The sequence below is a fragment of the Coptis chinensis genome, chromosome 1, assembly GCF_015680905.1.
Source record: "Coptis chinensis isolate HL-2020 chromosome 1, ASM1568090v1, whole genome shotgun sequence".
NCBI lineage: Eukaryota > Viridiplantae > Streptophyta > Magnoliopsida > Ranunculales > Ranunculaceae > Coptis > Coptis chinensis.
This window is the reverse complement of record NC_141456.1, coordinates 20,576,458-20,594,765: the sequence shown is the minus strand read 5'-3', so window position 1 is coordinate 20,594,765 and position 18,308 is coordinate 20,576,458. Positions and strand designations below refer to the sequence as shown.

Sequence of the window (18,308 nt, the reverse complement as noted above, 5' to 3'; positions counted from 1 at the left end):
CTTAACTCCGCAATAAATTCTAACACGAGGGTTATAAAAATAATGCTTGAATTGATAAAACCACCCCCAAACAAGTTGGAAAGGTGGGGTCAATATTAAACAACCACGCATAATGAAAATGACCCATTATATTAAAATTTTCATTCGGAGTACATTACACTACAAAATTCAAATTACGGAAATAAACTTGCATTAAAATAAATAACAATAATGAAATTACAAATAAAACATAAAACATCAAACTATACTATCCCTAGCTACTACTCGGGCGGTGGCGGAGGGAACATGCTCGGAGACGCTCTTGAGCTCTGAAGAGCCCGGCACCATTAGATCCTTCGGCGACGGCGCCATGCCCGGATGGTGTGTCCTCGGAAGGAGAGTCCCCGTGAGGTGGGAATCGTGTCGACAACTTCGTCCGGGCGGGCCGAGCTTCTAGCTCGGCTCATCTGTTCCCACCTCTCGCCCTCTCTGGTGCGGAGCTCATAGTTGTGATGCATCGTTGCTGTCGAGTCGGGAGGTCTTCACAGATAGTGTTAAGCGAACATGCCTCCTCGATGGATCACAGCCATGCGTTACGCATCTGTCCGGCCTCTCTCCAAGGCATCCGCGTCAAAATAGGTCAAGTCCTCCTCATCCCGGAGGCATCCCGATGTCCCCGGCCTCCTCGGCATTCTCAGCTCCTCCATCCTCTTCTTCTTCTTCTCTATCCTCAGCCAATCTCCAAACCCGTTGGACACACTCCTTATAGATCACGAGGGTTACGGTGGAAGTGATGTATGTCCGATCGATCGCTGAGCTGCTCTCAACTTGAGCATGATCTTTGTTATCAACCACGGGGAGAGGGCAACAGACCCTCCTCCTACTCCCCTAATCATGCTCGGTAAAAACTCTAAGATCAGAAGTCATACTTCCGCTCTGGAGTATCCATAAGATATGGAGGTAGTTCGAGGCCAATGTCGCCGACCTTCCCCTTTCCACGGATGTTCCGACCAATCCAACGAGGTACGTAGCCGGTTGGTTGGTCCCTAAAGGAAGCTTGTCGGACCTGATCGCGATCTTGCATTATAGTCCCCTCAATAACTATCTCGTGCATCAATGGCTCTACCCCATTATCTTTGGGACTCCTGCGGGGTGACATCGGATGGATTCTAGGCGGAATGCCTAGAATCTCGACCAACAAACCGATCGTCACTTCCTTCGCCTCTTATTTTACAACAACAAAAATCCTAGTCCCTTCCAACTCCCTCAGATCATAGAACCGTCGGACTAAGTCCTCGTGGTAATAGGCTTCAGCCGAGTACCACAAGCTATTCGAGTCTCGGTGATCATCTCATCACCGTAAAAGCGGTAGAAGTGGTCGTGGTAAAAGCTTGCTCGGCAAAATTCGGCGTTGTTGAGCCATTGGAAGTTTGGAATGTAGTGGGGGTTTAAATGTGATGTAGTGGTGTGATTTTAATAGACCGGTTGAAGCAACCCGTGGTGGTGGTGGTGGAGTGGTGGTCAGCACAAAAAATTTTGAATTTTTGTGGTTTTTAGTGATGGAAATCGATAGTGGTGGTGGTCGGTGGTGTTTGGAATCGATTTGGGTTGGGATTTGATTTGGGGCGTGGGTAAATTTTTGTTTCCTTTTTATTTTGATTTTTTTTTTAGGTTTTGGAGCTTGGTCGTTAATGGTGGATGGAGAAAAAACGATGAACTAATGGTGAAGGTGAAGGGCGCGGTCGCGCTATCGGTGGGCGCGGGTTGGGCCCAAGCCCAAAATCGAAATTTGTGATTTTTTTCGATTTTTTGCGAAACTTCAAATCAAAATTGCCGCTTCGTTACCGGTCCGATTTTTGCGAATGAGATATGGAAATGATCAGGAGAGAATTTCCAATCCAATGATCCATAAAACACTCCATTCCGACCATGGATGACATATAAGATAGTGGAAAATGCCTCAAAGTGCGTGCATGACGTACGTTATGCGAACAATTGAACTCTAAATTCATGGATTATGTCAACCCGAATCGTAATACAATAAAACGGCCTAAGCAACTCTAATGGGACATAAATATTTAGTACAGAAACACGAACACCCCACCCCCAAACAAATTTTTACAACAAAGCTTAGAAAATTTGTTTTTAGCAGTGGGTCTTTTAAAGTCAGATTCCCGAGACTTCCTAGGTTACTATGCTTATTCTTTAATATATATATATATATATATATATATATATATATATATATATATATATTATATATATATATTTATATAATTTAATTTTAAAAAGAAAAACAATAAATAATAAACACATAATTCACCCCATAGAGGAACATGACTCAAAAATCCGAGAAAATATGCAAGAGTGGAAAACGTGAATTATGTCAAATGTGGACTTCGGATCCGGTACTTACAGCCACACACTCCATAGGGAGGGCCCGGTTACCTTAATGGTGCACTCACCAATATATGGAAATAAAAGGAAATGCACCAAACACAAAAGTTGAGTCGTTTATAGTCAGATACTCGAGACTTTATCTAGACGTATGTATGAACATGCAGTTTATCATATATCAACAACCGAAATAATTGTGGATCATTCCATAAATAAATATCACAGAAAACATATCCAAACACAATCAAGCACCAAGATTTCCTATGACTCAACCTAGTGAAATGGAAGCGAAGTCGGATAACCCTATTATGTAACCTATCATGCACCTTATTTTTCATTTTTGAATAAGTGGGTGTTCTAGTAAATAAGTGTGGAAAAGTGAATGGTTGTGAAGAATATGGTGGATATGGATAAGTTGTAGAAAAGACGACTGTAAACAATGAGGATGTGGTTTTAGCACAAAACTTCATTCATTGTGTGTGTAGGACTTGTCTCAATTCTGAAAATGAAGGTGTCAAATGGTTTGTCCTTACGTAGTATTTGTTTACTAGGTGGATTTAAAAAATTATGAAGCCTGAAAGAAACAACGGGATTGAGTGCAAACTTCGAGATTCCTTTGAAAGGGTGGAAGGAGGGAATCGAGGTGGATGTTGTGCAAAGTAGTTCTTGATAGGGTGATTTATCACCTTCTCGAAGAAAAACTCATCGAATTGCTCATCTAGATTGGTCATATCCTCGTTACTATGATAGTCCTCTACATCTTTGAGAAAGTCATCTATCTCATCCTCATCCGTAATATGTGTATCGACTAGTGTAGGGATGGAAATGTTGGAGTCTGAACTTCCAAAGGAAAGAAATTTGGGCATATGATTATCGAGAACGTGTTGTTGAAATAATCTCGAAAGCAACGCTCTCGATCATGCTAACCTCTCCATCCATAGGCGAATCGGATGCGTGTCTTTGTTTTTTAAAACATTGACTTCAACGAAAAGATGGCCAAAAGACATGGACATTGAACCATCACGGCAATTAATGAAGCGTTGGCGGTTGCGAAAAAGGGCCCTAAGATGATCGGGGACGAGTGGATTAGCGACTTACGTATCGAGGATGACAAAATCAATAGCCGGATAGTAAAAATCCTGAATTTTTACGAGAACATTTTCGGCGACACCCTTAGGATACTTAATAGACCGATCGGCTAATTGCAACGTCATTCTAGTGGGTTGCATCTCGTCTAGACCTATTTGTCTATACAAATAAAAGCGGGAGTAAGTTTACACTAGCCCCCAAGTCTAATAATTGTGATGGTCGTATAGGAATCTCTAAGGTGCATTATCTGATGGGGCGACCGGGGTCCTTGTACTTAACAATTCCATTATGTTCATATAGAGTTGGGAATTGTTACGTTAAAAGGCGTCTTTTGGTATATTGGTCTTACCTAGTAGTACCAATTCCTTAAGAAACTTAGCATGGTGTGGTAGCTTTTTATAGCTTCGGAAGCTTCGAGGAAGGAAGGTTTATAGTTAGATTCTTAAAACATCCCTAATCTCCTCGTAATTTGTATTCCTAGTTAACATTGCTAATTTTTGTGGAAGCGGTGGTTTACGTCTATATTTAGTAATGGTATTACCGGTGTTTAACCGTGGCTTCCTGTTTCTTAGGTTTTGTTGTGGCTGGTACCTCTACGGTGGTAGGCTCTTGGTTTCTATTTCGGTATCTAGTAATATAGCGGGTGTAGGGGAGACTCTTGGTGGGGTAACTATCGGCATAGTTACTTTGTTATCAACCACTCTGCCAGAACGGAGAGTGGTGATGGCCTTTAGCTCACCTACATTTTCATATTCACTACTAGTATTATCGGTTACTTCAAAGGCTGTATTTGTTGTTTTAGGATTAGGTATTTAAGTGACCGGCAACACACCTTTTGGGTTGGGTTTTATCTTGAGCCAACCTGTTTGGTTAAATTATTAACGGATTGTAGAAGCCGTTGGTTAGATTGAGCCATGGTTTGGAAAAGTTTTTGGCTCACTTGTATGAAGGTGTCAAGGCGATCCGGTTGTGTGGGTGTAGTAGTCATGGGTGGTGTGGATCGAACTATTTCAAGTGAATTATTTATGGGTGGATTTTGGTAGTTATTATTTACCTAACGATACCTCTATTAAGCGTTATAATTATTATAACTACCTTGACTTTGTGCTTGACCTTGACGAGGTTGCACTTGGTTGTTATAATTATTAAAATTCCCGACCCTGTCCTTGTCATAGTGGGGCTTGGTTAAAAGGCGGTCGTGGGCCTAACATATTGGTTATTGTACCGCTTGAGGTGTGGCGTTTTGGTTATTTCTCCAACCGAAGTTGGGATTTTGTCTCCAAGGGCGTTAGGTTCACTATTAATGGAACAAGCCTGTTCATAGGCTATAGGGCGATGGGAGTCGGGATGCTTTCGGGGCTCCAACAAACTACATGGATTTGAATTTACATTCATGGCGGGGATTGGCTTTTGTTGTACAGAAATGGCCTCTACCTTTTTGTGAGGGATTCATTTAGAGTTTTAGAAGCTCGGGATCTGATTTAACCTCAAACATCTTGGTAGCCTTAATCGTTGAAGAAGAACTAGCGGAGGCGGGAGTAATCGTCACTACCCCCCGTTGTTATTTAAAGCTAGTTTGGTCCTCTAAAAATTTATAAGCCTCCTCGAAGCTCCTTTGCTTAAGAAACTACCCCATTCATTATGTCAAGGACTTCTTTATGGTGGTGTAGAAGTCCTTTGAAAAGGCACGAACTAACGTGTCTTTCACTAAGTTATGATGTGGACACTCTATAAGGAGATCGGTGAAACGATTCCAAGCCTCTGAAAATGTTTCATGAGGATTTTGTCGAAAAGAAATGAATCTTGGAAAGCATCTCATCCGTCTTTAGGGGTGGATAAAAATGTTCCATAAACAATTTGAACAAGTTTAGCCCACGAGTCCACGAGAATTAGGCGTTTGGGCGGTTAACCAAGACGCCTTTATCGGCTAAGGTGAAAGGGAATACCACTTAATTTAATTTGTTCCGCACCAACCGTAGGATGGTGGAATGTTGTTAGGACTTGTTCAATCCTACGCGTGTGCTGATAAGGTTTTCATGGTCTAATCCATGAAAAGCGGGTAACAAATTAAAAATTTGGAGGGATTCGAAATCCCATTTGGAGGTCTGCTAGAACGATGCAAGATTTGGGGCTATCGCTCAAGGCTTTGTAGAAGTCAGAGAGAGGCCTCTCTTCTTCGTCGGGCATTGTGTCAGGTGATGTGTGTGAAATAGTAGCTAGAGGTGTAGTGGGTGGTATACTAGATAGACTTGTTTGTTGACGTTGTTGTGTAATGACGTTCGGTGTTTTTGTTCGGCCAGACCTTAATCTCATACAAGGCTAAAACCAAACTTAGCTAAACACATCAACACTCCAAACAATTCTGATATACTAGTATAAACCTCTAACAGGAGAGCGAGGTGTGGAAGAAAGGAATACCTGATTGCGTCCTTGCTTCGCTTATGAATAACGTCTTGTTTACGCTTGTTCAATGTATATAGCGGTTAGAACACTGAAAAATATGAAAGATCAAAGTTCGAATCAAAACTTTCGAAATCCGAAAAATTTTGTTAAGGCGCGGATGCGCTCGGATAGAAGCGTCGTCGCTCCATTACGGTGTGGGGCGGGTCGCTCTTGCTCCAGCTATAGAGGCGAGTCGCTCAAGAAAGCGCCATGCCGCTCTCGTAATTTTTACCGAATTTTTCAACTCTGAAATGGACAACCACGGTATGAATCAAACAAGGGTGGGTGGGTGAAATGGGACTTTAAGAACAGTACTAACACTACGAAAACAATACGAAAGTGAAACTAAGATGGCAGCGGCGCCATTTGATAAAATGATAAATTGAGTAGTCTACCTACGAAATGAACGATGAACTCAAAACGTAAGTAAACTAAAACTAATTTTAAGATGCCTATATTTATCAAAGTTTTTACTCTCAAGTCAATGAGATATAGTGGAGTAGAGTGATTCGTTCCACTCTTAGTCCTTCCGCATGCTATGTTCTCAAGTGTAAGTACTCTAAACTTAAAGTCTAATGAGAGATTTACGAAAAAGGCAACTAGACTACGATGCAACTACCCACGAAATGCAACTAGTCGGCGATGGGAATAACTAAAGGGAATGCTACGTTGATTACATGATAAGGAGTTAGAGGGGATTGATTCCACCTTAACTTCGACTTAATCCTATTAACGATTTAATCGTCAGAATCCGAATTGAACTGCTTCCGCGAACAATTGGTTCTTCCTAATCCCTAATTACACATGGCATTCCTACCAATTCATAACTAGCATGTGAGCGATTAAACCCATTCTCATGGTGAACTAATCGTTTCTCGAAAGTGTAAAAAAGAAATTACGGCGATCCTACGATATTCGAATCAAGCTTTCATCAAGGCTTCTCAACCCCTCTAATAATAGAAGTTTAGCCGAGAATCATTACGCAATCATTTCGATTACATTTAAACTAAACATGATATAAAGAATTGAAATTTACTTAATTAAACAATAATGAAATCTAATTTAATGACTCAATTGAAATAAAGGCGAGGGAATTGAAATTAGATCTAGGAATGGAAATGACAAAATCGAAATTGATAAAAATACTACTTTATTGATCTAATCCAAATGAAGAACAAGATTCAAAGGTTTAATCTAATACAATAATTGAAATGGAACTAAACTTAATTAATCTACATGAAAAAAAACTAGATCTAGAAGCTATTTTAATGGCTACTTTCTATTCTAAGCTACCTTTATTTTCTAACCTAACTATCTACTATTCTTTTCTAAAAGATCTACCAAAAACAAAAAGCTAAACCTTTGTTTTTATACATTCAGATCCAAAAATCGTGCATGGGCTTGGAGCCATGTTTTGGGCCAGAGAATCAGGCCCAAAACCCAATTCTTTCAGTCCAAAAAGGCCTCTTCAGCTGCAGTTGGCTTCAACAGACTTTTCGTCCAGTTCTGCTCCTCTGATTGGATCAAGGCTTAGACCATTGGAAAGCTCTTTCCGAGCCGGTCGTTTTAACATAAGGTAGGACCAATTCCGAGGTCTGAGTCCAAAGATACGGCTTTCGGAAGTTCTGCTGACTTGTGTGTTGTTTCAGCCCGTGTCGACTTTTCAGCTTTTGACCGGGCTTTAGGAAGGCTTTATCTTCTTGAATCTTGGACTTTAATCACATAACTCCTTAGTAACCGACCTTTTTTCCTTTATCTCACTAAAGTGGCACATTTCTGCACATAATGGACTTTGAAGCCTGAAATGCATAAAAACACGTAATCAGTGTTAACTCTTAATTATTACTCACATAATTGGTCTAAAAGTATGACTATTAAAGGGTTAAAACTACAGTTTTGGGCTCTTATCACTTAACATCTTTCTTCATGTGCAACTGATGACATGCGAATCCCGGGTCCAACCCTGTGACATCCTCAATCGCCCATGCAAATACCTCTTTATTGGCAGACAAAAATTGTACTAATTTAATCTTCCACTCCTCAGACAAACTAGAACCTATTGACGTGAACTTCTCCTCCTCCCCTTCCCCTAAATTTACTATCTCTATCTCATCCAGGGTCTTTGGCCCCTCCGCCGACTCAGCCTCCCCCTCTCTAGAGGCACACTATAATTGCTATGTTTGCCTTTTCCTGGGGTGCAAAGTCTCTCCCTCTGATCCGCGGACCAATCTCTTCACTGTACTCTGATGACTGTTCTTGGCTGTCACCTGATCACCGTGGACCTCATACACCCCGGTCGGGGTAGGAAATTAGATCACTTGGTAGTAAGTGGAGGGAACCGCTTTCATCTCATGAATCTACCGTCTTCCCAAAATGGCGTTGTACTGTGAATCGGCATCCACCACCTTGAACCGAGAGAACACTGTAACCGGTCCTATAGTCACTGGGAGTAAGAGCTCCCCCAGAGGCTCAGTCATGCTTCCGTTGAACCCATACAAATTTGTCTGTGAGGGTCTCAGCTATTTCCTTTCCTATCTTCATTTCCTCCATTGTCCCTCTGAACAACAAATCCACAGCGCTGCCGCAGGCAATTAGCACCCTTTTTCACCATGTAATTTCCCATCGCCACCGTGATTACCAATGCATCTTCATGCCGAGAATCAACTGCCTGGAAGTCCACATCGGTGAACACTATGCTTCCCCTTCCACTCATGGACCATGGGGTTGCCTGTGAATGACCTGACGCCTCATGGACCTACTAAATGCTCGCAACTCGTCTTATCTTATCTCGGTGTGCGTTGTGACTCAAAATCTCTCCACTGAAAATTACGTTGATCTTTCCCAATATCCTCCCCTTAGTCGGTGCTTGCTCTGCTTTCTCCTCCTCCATTGTAAATTCCTTCAACAACCCTTTCCCTATCATCCTCTGAATTAACCACCTCAATGCGTAACAGTCATCCGTCTCATGGTTATGTATCTGATAGTAGGCACAATAAGGCTTGCCTTGCATTTCCACTAGCTTGGTTCGCGACCCCTCATACCCCTGCAAATTATGAATTAGCAGCAATATCTCGCTCAATGGCTTGTTCAACGGCACTTGTTCTACTTCACAATAAGGTTTTCTCTCTCGGTTCTCCCTCTTAGTCTCTTCTCTGCCCCTTTTGGGCCACGACGAATACCCCCGGTATCCACTGCCTCCCCTGTCAGATGACTCATATCATCGACGGTCCTCGCCTCTATCTAACGACAATACTACCTTCCCCGACCTTTTCATCTCCTTCTGCATAGTGTCTTCATACCTGATATATTTCTCCACCCTCGGGTATAGATCCTGTAATGTCACCATTTCATTCTTGGCTACCGACTCATGTACCCTCGTTCCCAGATGTAAACCTCGCTCAAAAGTTATCACCGCAATCCTTTCATCTAAGTTCTCCACTTTCAAGGTCTCTGCCTTGAATCTGCACAAGAAATCCCTTACAGACTCTGCGGATCTTTGTCTTACATTGAACAAGAATGCGATGTCAACTACTCGCTTCTTTTGGTGTATGAAGTGATCTATGAAGGCTTGCTCTAACTCCTGAAAACTGTTGATACTCTTAGACGATAACCGGTAATACCAGTCTGACGTTCCCCCTTTTAAGCTCGCGGGGAACATCATGCACCTCAACCCATCATATTGCGGCTCCTGCCATTGCAGCATCTACTGCCAAAAATGGTGGATGTGGTCCGCTGGGTCCCCCATCCCATCATACCTCTCAAACCTTGGCTGGTTGAATCTCTTTGGCACCTCGGAGTTCCAGACCGTGTCCGCCAACGGGTTGCGGTTTAATCCCGTCACCACCTAGCTTGCTGCTCCACCCACGCCCTTGGCCTGTTCCAGGTTAGCTTTCAGATCGATGGCGATCATTTCCCTCACTTGCTCCTTCGTGAGTCCAGCCACCGCCTGATCTGCCAAGTTCGGCCTCCCTTCCTCCTCTCTCTCTACCTCCGATGCCTCCCTCTCAAACTCCTCTATGGTCTCCTTCTCTCTCCTTAACCCTTCATTTTCTTCTCTCAACCTTGCTATCTCCTCATGTAACAGCATCGCTTCCTCCGAATCTGATACTACTGTCTCCTCCCCGCCTCGCTCTCCCCCTTCACTCCTTACTGACTTTATGTCCTCCTCGGTGACCACCGCCTTTCTCAGTCGGCCCACGCCTCTTTTCAGCCTCGTTGCCATTTCTCTACTTGTCTCTCTCGTCCCCACAGACAACGCCAAATGTAGTAACCTCTTTTTCACCCTCTAAAACTCACCTCTTTCTCCTCTTTCCAACTCCCTCTTCCTCCCTCTCCCTTTTCCTCTTTTTCTCCCCTTCTCTCTTCACTTCACTATCTCTTTATATCCCCTCTCACTCCCTTGTGGCCCTCCATCTGTCCCTCGATCTCTCGGTCCATCTATTTCCACTTGTAAGGTTTCCGTACGTGCCATAGGGTTCCCCATATACCTTATGGCACGCGCGTATCATGCTTGTCTGACTCTAGGCTCACCCCACCCTTGATTCACGGCCTTCCACTGCCAGCTCTAGGCCCTATGTGTTCATCCCATTCCCACTATATTCCAGTGGCCACGACCTTGCTACGATGCCTCCCATTACACTGCCTATCAAATTACCATGTCCATATGTCGTTGGTCTCCCGGCAGTCATAATTTGGGTCGCTACAGATAGATACTTGCATGCATGCTTAAAACTTGTATTCTGGGTATAAAGTCATCATTTTAAGTTGTGTCCGATCCTTCTTTTGAATCTTTTCCATACCCCACTATACTGATTAAGCATGTTACAGTGTAAGTTTTTCCTAAGCATTTATCCCTACAGAAGCTACGTCATAAGGTTGGTTTGAGCAATAGCTCCAATTGCTGACAAAATTCGACAACTATCTATTCCTAATTAGGCCAAGCTTACAAATGTCTAGATTTTTATATTTGGGATGTGTTTGACTAATAAGAAGAAAGGGAAAATCTTAACCGTGCTATTGCCGCTTACTTACTTAGCCCAAAAAACAGCAGTTACCTTCTTTTGATGGCAACCCACTGCCTAAGGTCTTCTGCTTTGAGGTTCATTTACAATCAAGAAAACTCTTAAGGATCTTAACTGTTGTTACCCTCGATGCCACTTCTTCTTTTGGGGGCAACTTATCTTAACAAGAGGAAGCTCACCATTTTTTTTAGAGGGGGGATTTTCAGTAAAAATAAAGGGAAAGAAAAGGAAGCAAAAAGAGGAATTGTCTCAATTTAAAATGGGAAGTCTACTACCCATTTTTTTTGCTGGAAGACTATGTACAAAGGGCGACACCCATCTTTGTGATATCATTCCTTCTCCATGTATTCCACTACTCAAAGGCAAGTTGATTAAAATGGGCAGTCTAGTATGTCTCTTTCAATTAAGTGATTGTGGGTAATTTACGACTAAAGTTTGGATTGTGAATAGATGTTGTTCTTGTCGATCCAATTACTACCCTTTATTATTTTTTAAGTAGTAGAACATTGGATGGAAATTCTTAACAGGAGGTTTATCATTTCTTGAGGGAGCTAATTTGATATATGTTGTGGTTAACTTTGAATCAAGATTTTGATATGGAGTGTTGTTCCTTCTCTTTTTACATACATGTATGACATTAGATTATTTCTTAATTGAAGTAACAAGGAATATTGATTCTAGTGGGAAGGGGGAGATTATTCATCTACTTGACGTACTACCAAATAGCAAATAAGATGGTTTAATTAAATGATCAAGGTTTGTTTAGCTAATTGAAGAGTGTGTATGATAAGTGCTCAAAAAGTGCTATTTAACCCTTGATTATGCCTCTTGTTTAGCCATCTTAGTGGACTAATAGTGTTTATAAGTTGTGTTTTAAGATTCTACAGGTGAAAAAGAGAGTTTTGTAGAATATTAGAGAAAATGGGGTAAAACGGAGCAATTTGGAGCATTAATGATCACATGGGAGGCCCGTGGACAATCATGGAGAAGGCCAAGGAATTGGAGCTATTAAAGATGCGACTTGGACCTATTTTAAAGTCTATTTGGAAGCCCAAGGCCAAAGGATTAGTTGCTTAGACCAAAGCCTGCAAAAGAGGATAGAAGGATAGAGCAGAAGAGAGAAAATAAGCTTATGCGTCTGGGATGCATAGATCGAGCGTCCAGACGCATTGAATGCGTCTAAGACGCATGAATAGTGCATCCAGACGCATGAATCGACACTGTAGCCAATTCCTTCTCAGTTTTGGAGATGAAGTTGGACTCTGAAAGAAGTCTATTTGTATTAGGAAACAAATGACGGTTTGGAATGCTTCTAGAGCTCATTGTAACCCTTATAAATAGAGGACCTAAGTGCCTCATGTAAATTGCCAATTCACTTATATTCTTGTCTCCTTAACTTAAAGGCAGAGAGAGATTAATAATAAAAGATCGGTTTTAACTAAATTTCATGAGTCTTAATAAATTAGTCTTTCTAGTCTTATGTTCTTCGACTCTACTTCTCGTTCTTTGCAAGATGACCAGTGTTCTTCCTTCTATATGGAAGGCTAATCTTCTCCTTCAAGGGGAGGAGATGAAGCCATGTAACATTTCTCTTAAGGTTTAATGATTCTTCCGGTTCATGATGTTCTTCAATCAGGTTAGTTCTTTATGTTTTTAGTTATTAGTTCCATTGCCCACACCAGGGGATGAAAGTATAGATTAAGGTTTTTATTTATTACAATTGAATATTATGCTAGTTTAGGGTTTTATTTATTGCAATTGATTTGCTAGTAACATGCTTTTATTTATTGTAATTGAATATAATGCTAGAATAGAGTTTTATTTATTGTAATTGAATATTATACTATTGTTCTCTACTTTTCTTCTAATTGTGTAGTGTTTTAGAGTAAGGGAAGTATTCCTTGTGTTTGCCTTAGATGGTGATTCATTGAATAGCTGATGAAATCTTTTAATCAAGCTCACATAAAAGGAAAGAAGATACTAGTAACATGATCATAGGAACAACCTTAAGTAGAGTTAATTGTTTAACGATGTTTCACCCAAAAAGGCATCGGCACTTTCAATTTTTCGATTGCCCGATTGTAGTCTACTTGGAGAACAACATGAAGCAAAAAGTCATTGAATCAAAAGCATTGGTGGATTTGAATCTCTTGAATCTATCTCTCTCATATTCTCTCCCTATTTCCAATTCTTAGCTTTAGTATAAGTTTAGTTAGTTTAGTTTAGTTTAGCATTAGAATCTAAAATCTCTACAATTATAGTTTTTAATCTCTCAAACCCCCTTTACAGTCATGTCCTTCATATAAACATACACTTAAAAGTGGAACGATACCCTACTCATCCTTTACTTATTGAGGGATAATTAGGTTTTGATACGCTTCTTTTTGTTCAACGACCATCATCTATCTACATCATCCATATATCACATCTCACACACAAAAAGGAGCGAGTGTCAGTGTACCCAAAAAAAAAGTGTGTACATATACCTTATGTATGTCCTTATGTTAATTATTTGCTTGGACTTATTAAATTGTTCTTGCACCTTCACTGGCACATATAGATTTAGAATAATCTTCACTACATAGCATTGAAAGTACTCACCCTTAACTTGGAGTCATCCTTTCTGAAATTTGGAGTACATATTCCATTTTTTTGAACTAACCGTATTGGATCTGGTTAATCTTGAGGTGTTTAGTTGGTTGGCACATTCTAAGTAAGCACAAATAGGATTGAGTTCTATGATATGGAAGAAATGCTATGATCAAAGGAGTTCACACCCAAGGAAATATGATCGAGTCGAGCTTGTTGGTACTGATAAGACCAAACTCGTATAATATATGCCAATACGAAGGTAAGTGGTCTAACTTATTTTATAGCTATCTAAATATTTAGTTTAGATTTAATTTAATTTTGAAATGTTTACATTCTTGTTCTGTCATTAACCTAGACTGAATTATTAACTAATCGGCTATAGTGTTTCTTAGTGGGGTTCAAATACTATCAATATCCATAGTAGTTTCAGTAGAAATGTACAAAGCGTAATTTTATTGTGGTTCATGCCCATCTAGTACAGCCTCGGGTATGTTTCAATTTTTTTTTTTATGAAATTGAGTGTTGTGTTAGATTTTTTGTATGCTACCTGTTTGTGAGTTACTGATTGGGGATTTGATGTTTTGGTGTTGCAGGAGCAAGCCTTTGCAGATATGGGATAAAGAAGGTATGTGGATTACTGTCAATTTCTTTGATCGGTCCTTTTTACGTCTTTCTTTCATTACCTATCATTGCAGTATGTAGTTCACTAGTTCATACCTAGATCAACACCTGAGAAAATTGTTTGGCTTCTTTGAGATGCCAAGAAGAAACCTATTGCAAGTTAGGGGCGACGGCATTTGGTCACAACACTGTCAAATATCCTGAAAAATTGAACCTAGAATTTTGTCTCTGGAATTATCATCTAATGAATCTTCTAAGGTTTGTACAATTTCTATTGCAATAGAATGATAATGCATGTGTTGTAGGAAGGAAAACAATCATGTACTTTATCTTTCATTGGGTTGCAAGGAAATATTCTCTATGCGTTATTTGTTTTATATGGACACACTTTGGGAAAGTGGCTCCTTGCCTTAAAGTAACTAGAAGAGATCATGTAGATGATGCTTCTTCATTTCCATTTTGTTGTATTTGATGGTTAAGAAGGGCATGCCTTACTATTGAATCTGACCTGATGTTATCAAAATCATACCAAGTTGATTTTGAGTAGCCTAGTGCAGCCTTCTAATTAGGTTTCGTCCTGTTGTCACCCATGATAATTAAGTTTCAGGGTGTCCTTTAAATATACTTTACACTCTTGTTATTTCCTACAGGTAAAGCGACCATTGCAAAGTACCACCAGTTCAATAAACTTAGAAATCCTTCACTATCCCATTCAGCAAGGTACTCTTCAATCCTTTTATTTTGATTATTTTTTATTTGACTTGAATTTTGTAATTTGTTTTAGCTTAATCTGTCTTTAGTAACTTCACTTGCTATTTACAATTAGGTGAACTATTCTTATACTGAAAACATTTCAATCATGTTATACATAGGATGACAACATTTTCAGTAATAAAACTTAACAACTGGTGGTGGTGCTTTTTTGGATAGTGTTAAATTGCCTTACATCTATTGTGCTGATTTTATTAAGGGTTGTTTCTCAGTATTTCCTTGCATTCAGATTGTTCCTTGCACCATCTATTGTGCTGATTTTGTTGGATTTTTCCATTCATTTTTGCTTACCTACAAAGTTTAGGGAAGTCATATGGAGGGTTCTATATGAATTGGAACTTTGATAGTCTGGTCATGAAAACTTGAATAGCACACCACTCAACTTTAATAGTGTTTAATCTTTATTAATGTTTGCCCACCTTTGAAACTACTTTTTTCATTAGACACGTCTGTCCACCCTTGTGCACATTAGAACTAACTTCACAAATCTGCCTTAGACACTATACACCATAGAAATGTATTGATCAGACTATTGGTACCGTACTGCTCTTTTGTTTGTTGAATTTGATTCATCATCTTGTTTTTGTGAATCTAACTTAGACAAATTTTACTTATTATTATGTATGGATCCCTTTGATTTTCTTATTTTCCTTTTGGTGTCATTGGTCTGGTTGCAGGTGTCAATAACTTTCATAATTGCTAGAGGAAGGACGATATAAGAAATCAAATGTTTCGTTTCAGAGCTATTACAACTTATTCTATCCGTGTAAATGTAAAGACTTAATGAATTTATTATTGTTATTATATACTTGGATATATCATCTCATCGTTGAATAAAGTGTAGTTAGATTTATGACTTGTATGAATGAATTATGGAATATGTTTGGTTTTAAGCACTTTTTCTTTTTCTTGCTATTGTACCCAAGTGCATTTTTAGGCTTTTAATGGGATGGACAGGTGGTGTAAATGTGTAATATATGAGGGATGTATGCTGAAAGCAAGTGCAGTAGCCCAAATGATTCGGACCAAAAATTTAATTATTTTTTTTTTCATATGCTTCAAGATTTAGTAACGGTTACATATCAGTTAGAAATGGATAAATGCCAATTTGCAGATAGATAGAATAACGGAATGGAAAGTGTGACAAAGAGGTAATTGCCAACCTTTTCATCTGTTCCGAACAAAATTAATAACCATTACTAATAAAATTGTAACGGATGATACGTGTTGCTGAAATCAATTTTAGTAACAGTTTCTAACCATTAGTAATTTACCTAATATCCGTTATTAATATTTGTCATACTTTTGTGTCAATGAAAGATAACCGTTACTAATATTTTTTGTAATGGATGAGTATCCGTTACTAATCGGCTGATATGGTGTAGTGTTATATATGGGTGATCAGCAAGTAGCTAATTTGCCACAGACCCCAATCCGCCCAAGTACCAGTACACCCAAGGTCCTACATGTATCTTGTAGTCTGAAAGGCCATTGCCTATTTGCCTCTACTATACAATTTGTATTTTCAAATAATAAAAACATTGTGTGTTGTTTAAATTAAGTTAATTGTACCTTGGGCTTGGATAAATGCTCCCGGTGAGTATGCGCTTGCCTTGAGGCATTTCATTCTTAGTTGGGCATTGTGAGTACAGTACGTTAGGTATTAAAGTTTAAACCAATACTCAGTTCAACTCCATGAAGTTGGTTTCCGAGTATTGCAACATCATTACGGTCTTATGTTTTTACTATAAGTGAATAAGTGATCACGTACCAAAATCATTTTTTCTTTATAGCTTATGTTTATCTATCTCTTTTTACTGATTATAGGGTGAAAGAATTTGGGAGATTTTTAGATAGAAATGATGTATACAACTTTAGAGTATTCCTGCTGGAGTTAGTAAGTGGGAGAGAAGTTTTGCAATCTGAGTCTTTAGAATCTGATAGAAGTTTGGTTGAATGGGTAATTAACTTCTTAATACAATGCTCTTATATGTTCTTAAAAGAGTGATCTTAAGTGGATTAGATAAATCCTCCTCTGATCAGATAATACAGTGCTTTAAAATGAATATTTAGAGCTTTTCGTGTTCTCATTTTTTTTTTATAGTTATGTAAGTGTATGAAACTTTGGAACATCTAACTCAATATCAATTGGCAATGAGTGGAGCCTACCCAGGAACATATATGCTATTATGCAAGACTTTAAAGTTTATACTTTTGATGTGGGATTTAAAGTTTATACTTTTGATGTGGGACATGACTAGAGTCTAAGTAATGCCCAACACATAGACTTTGATTTAGCGGGTAAGATGAAAGACGTGGTTGCTTCCATGGACAGGCTAGAGATATCCAAAAACAAAAGTCTGGTCTCAGCGCAACACCATTGCCAAGGATTGATCCAAGAACTTTACTTATAGGTTGAAGTTGGGAACCAAGCAATTTAAATGGCTGCCAATGCGTCTGCTCAGGCATAATGTCAATTGTAAGTGTTCTCACCCAAATTATATATGTTTACACTCTTCGGTAAGTGGGACATGACTAGAGTCTAAGTAATGCCCAACACATAGACTTTGATTTAGCGGGTAAGATGAAAGACGTGGTTGCTTCCATGGACAGGCTAGAGATACCCAAAAACAAAAGTCTGGTCTCAGCGCAACACCATTGCCAAGGATTGATCCAAGAACTTTACTCATAGGTTGAAGTTGGGAACCAAGCAATTTAAATGGCTGCCAGTGCATCTGCTCAGGCATAATGTCAATTGTAAGTGTTCTCACCCAAATTATATATGTTTACACTCTTCGGTAAGTTTTGTTTGACATCGCGTGCATAGCACGTGCATCTTGCTAGTATACATACATAACTAGGATGCGACTCATGCTGTCCCCCCCCCCCCTTTTTTTTAAACCAGTTGGAATTCTACAGCCTAGATATGCAATTTGGGTTTTCTTTTTTTTTTTTTTAAAAATATTGGCAAGCCTGTTTTAAATGAGATCAATAACTCATGCTGGCGGGATTCGAACCCCAAACCTCTGGTATCATCACCCAAATGTTTTACCGACTTTGCTAGTCGGCACCTGCTATGCTAAAGAAGCTAAGTGATGAATTATCGAAAAGAAAAGGCAGCCTAAGTGATGTTTACTTGATGGCACATCAACAATAATGGAATTAGCAAACAAAATTGATACGGTGATTCCTGGTGGCCATAGCAATAATGGAACTACTTAATGGGATAAAAGTGATGAATTATCGGTGTGGTCTAAAGTGTTGTAAAGCAGCTAAGTGATGAATTATCGGAAAAAAGACAGAAGCTAAGTGATGTTTACTTGACGAATGGCACATCAACAATAATGGAACTCGCAAACAAAATTGGTACGGTGATTCCTGGTCATACCAATAATG

The 18,308-nt window shown here is 39.5% G+C and overlaps 1 long non-coding RNA gene and 1 pseudogene across 4 annotated transcripts; both read left to right on the top strand.

Annotated features, from left to right (window-relative positions):
- The first annotated feature begins 5,174 nt into the window (after positions 1-5,174).
- On the top strand, positions 5,175-5,269 carry LOC147522800 (small nucleolar RNA R71; annotated as a pseudogene).
- Positions 5,270-11,082: 5,813 nt separating this feature from the next.
- On the top strand, positions 11,083-15,690 carry LOC147522799 (uncharacterized). Of its 4 annotated transcripts, none has more exons than XR_015195629.1 (5): positions 11,083-11,290; positions 13,624-13,779; positions 14,114-14,145; positions 14,792-14,861; positions 15,590-15,690. It is a non-coding gene; the product is annotated as an uncharacterized LOC147522799 (long non-coding RNA). The 4 variants fall into 4 exon arrangements; XR_015195634.1 differs by having other exon boundaries at positions 13,903-14,145; XR_015195630.1 differs by having other exon boundaries at positions 13,624-14,007.
- The last annotated feature ends 2,618 nt before the right edge of the window (positions 15,691-18,308 follow it).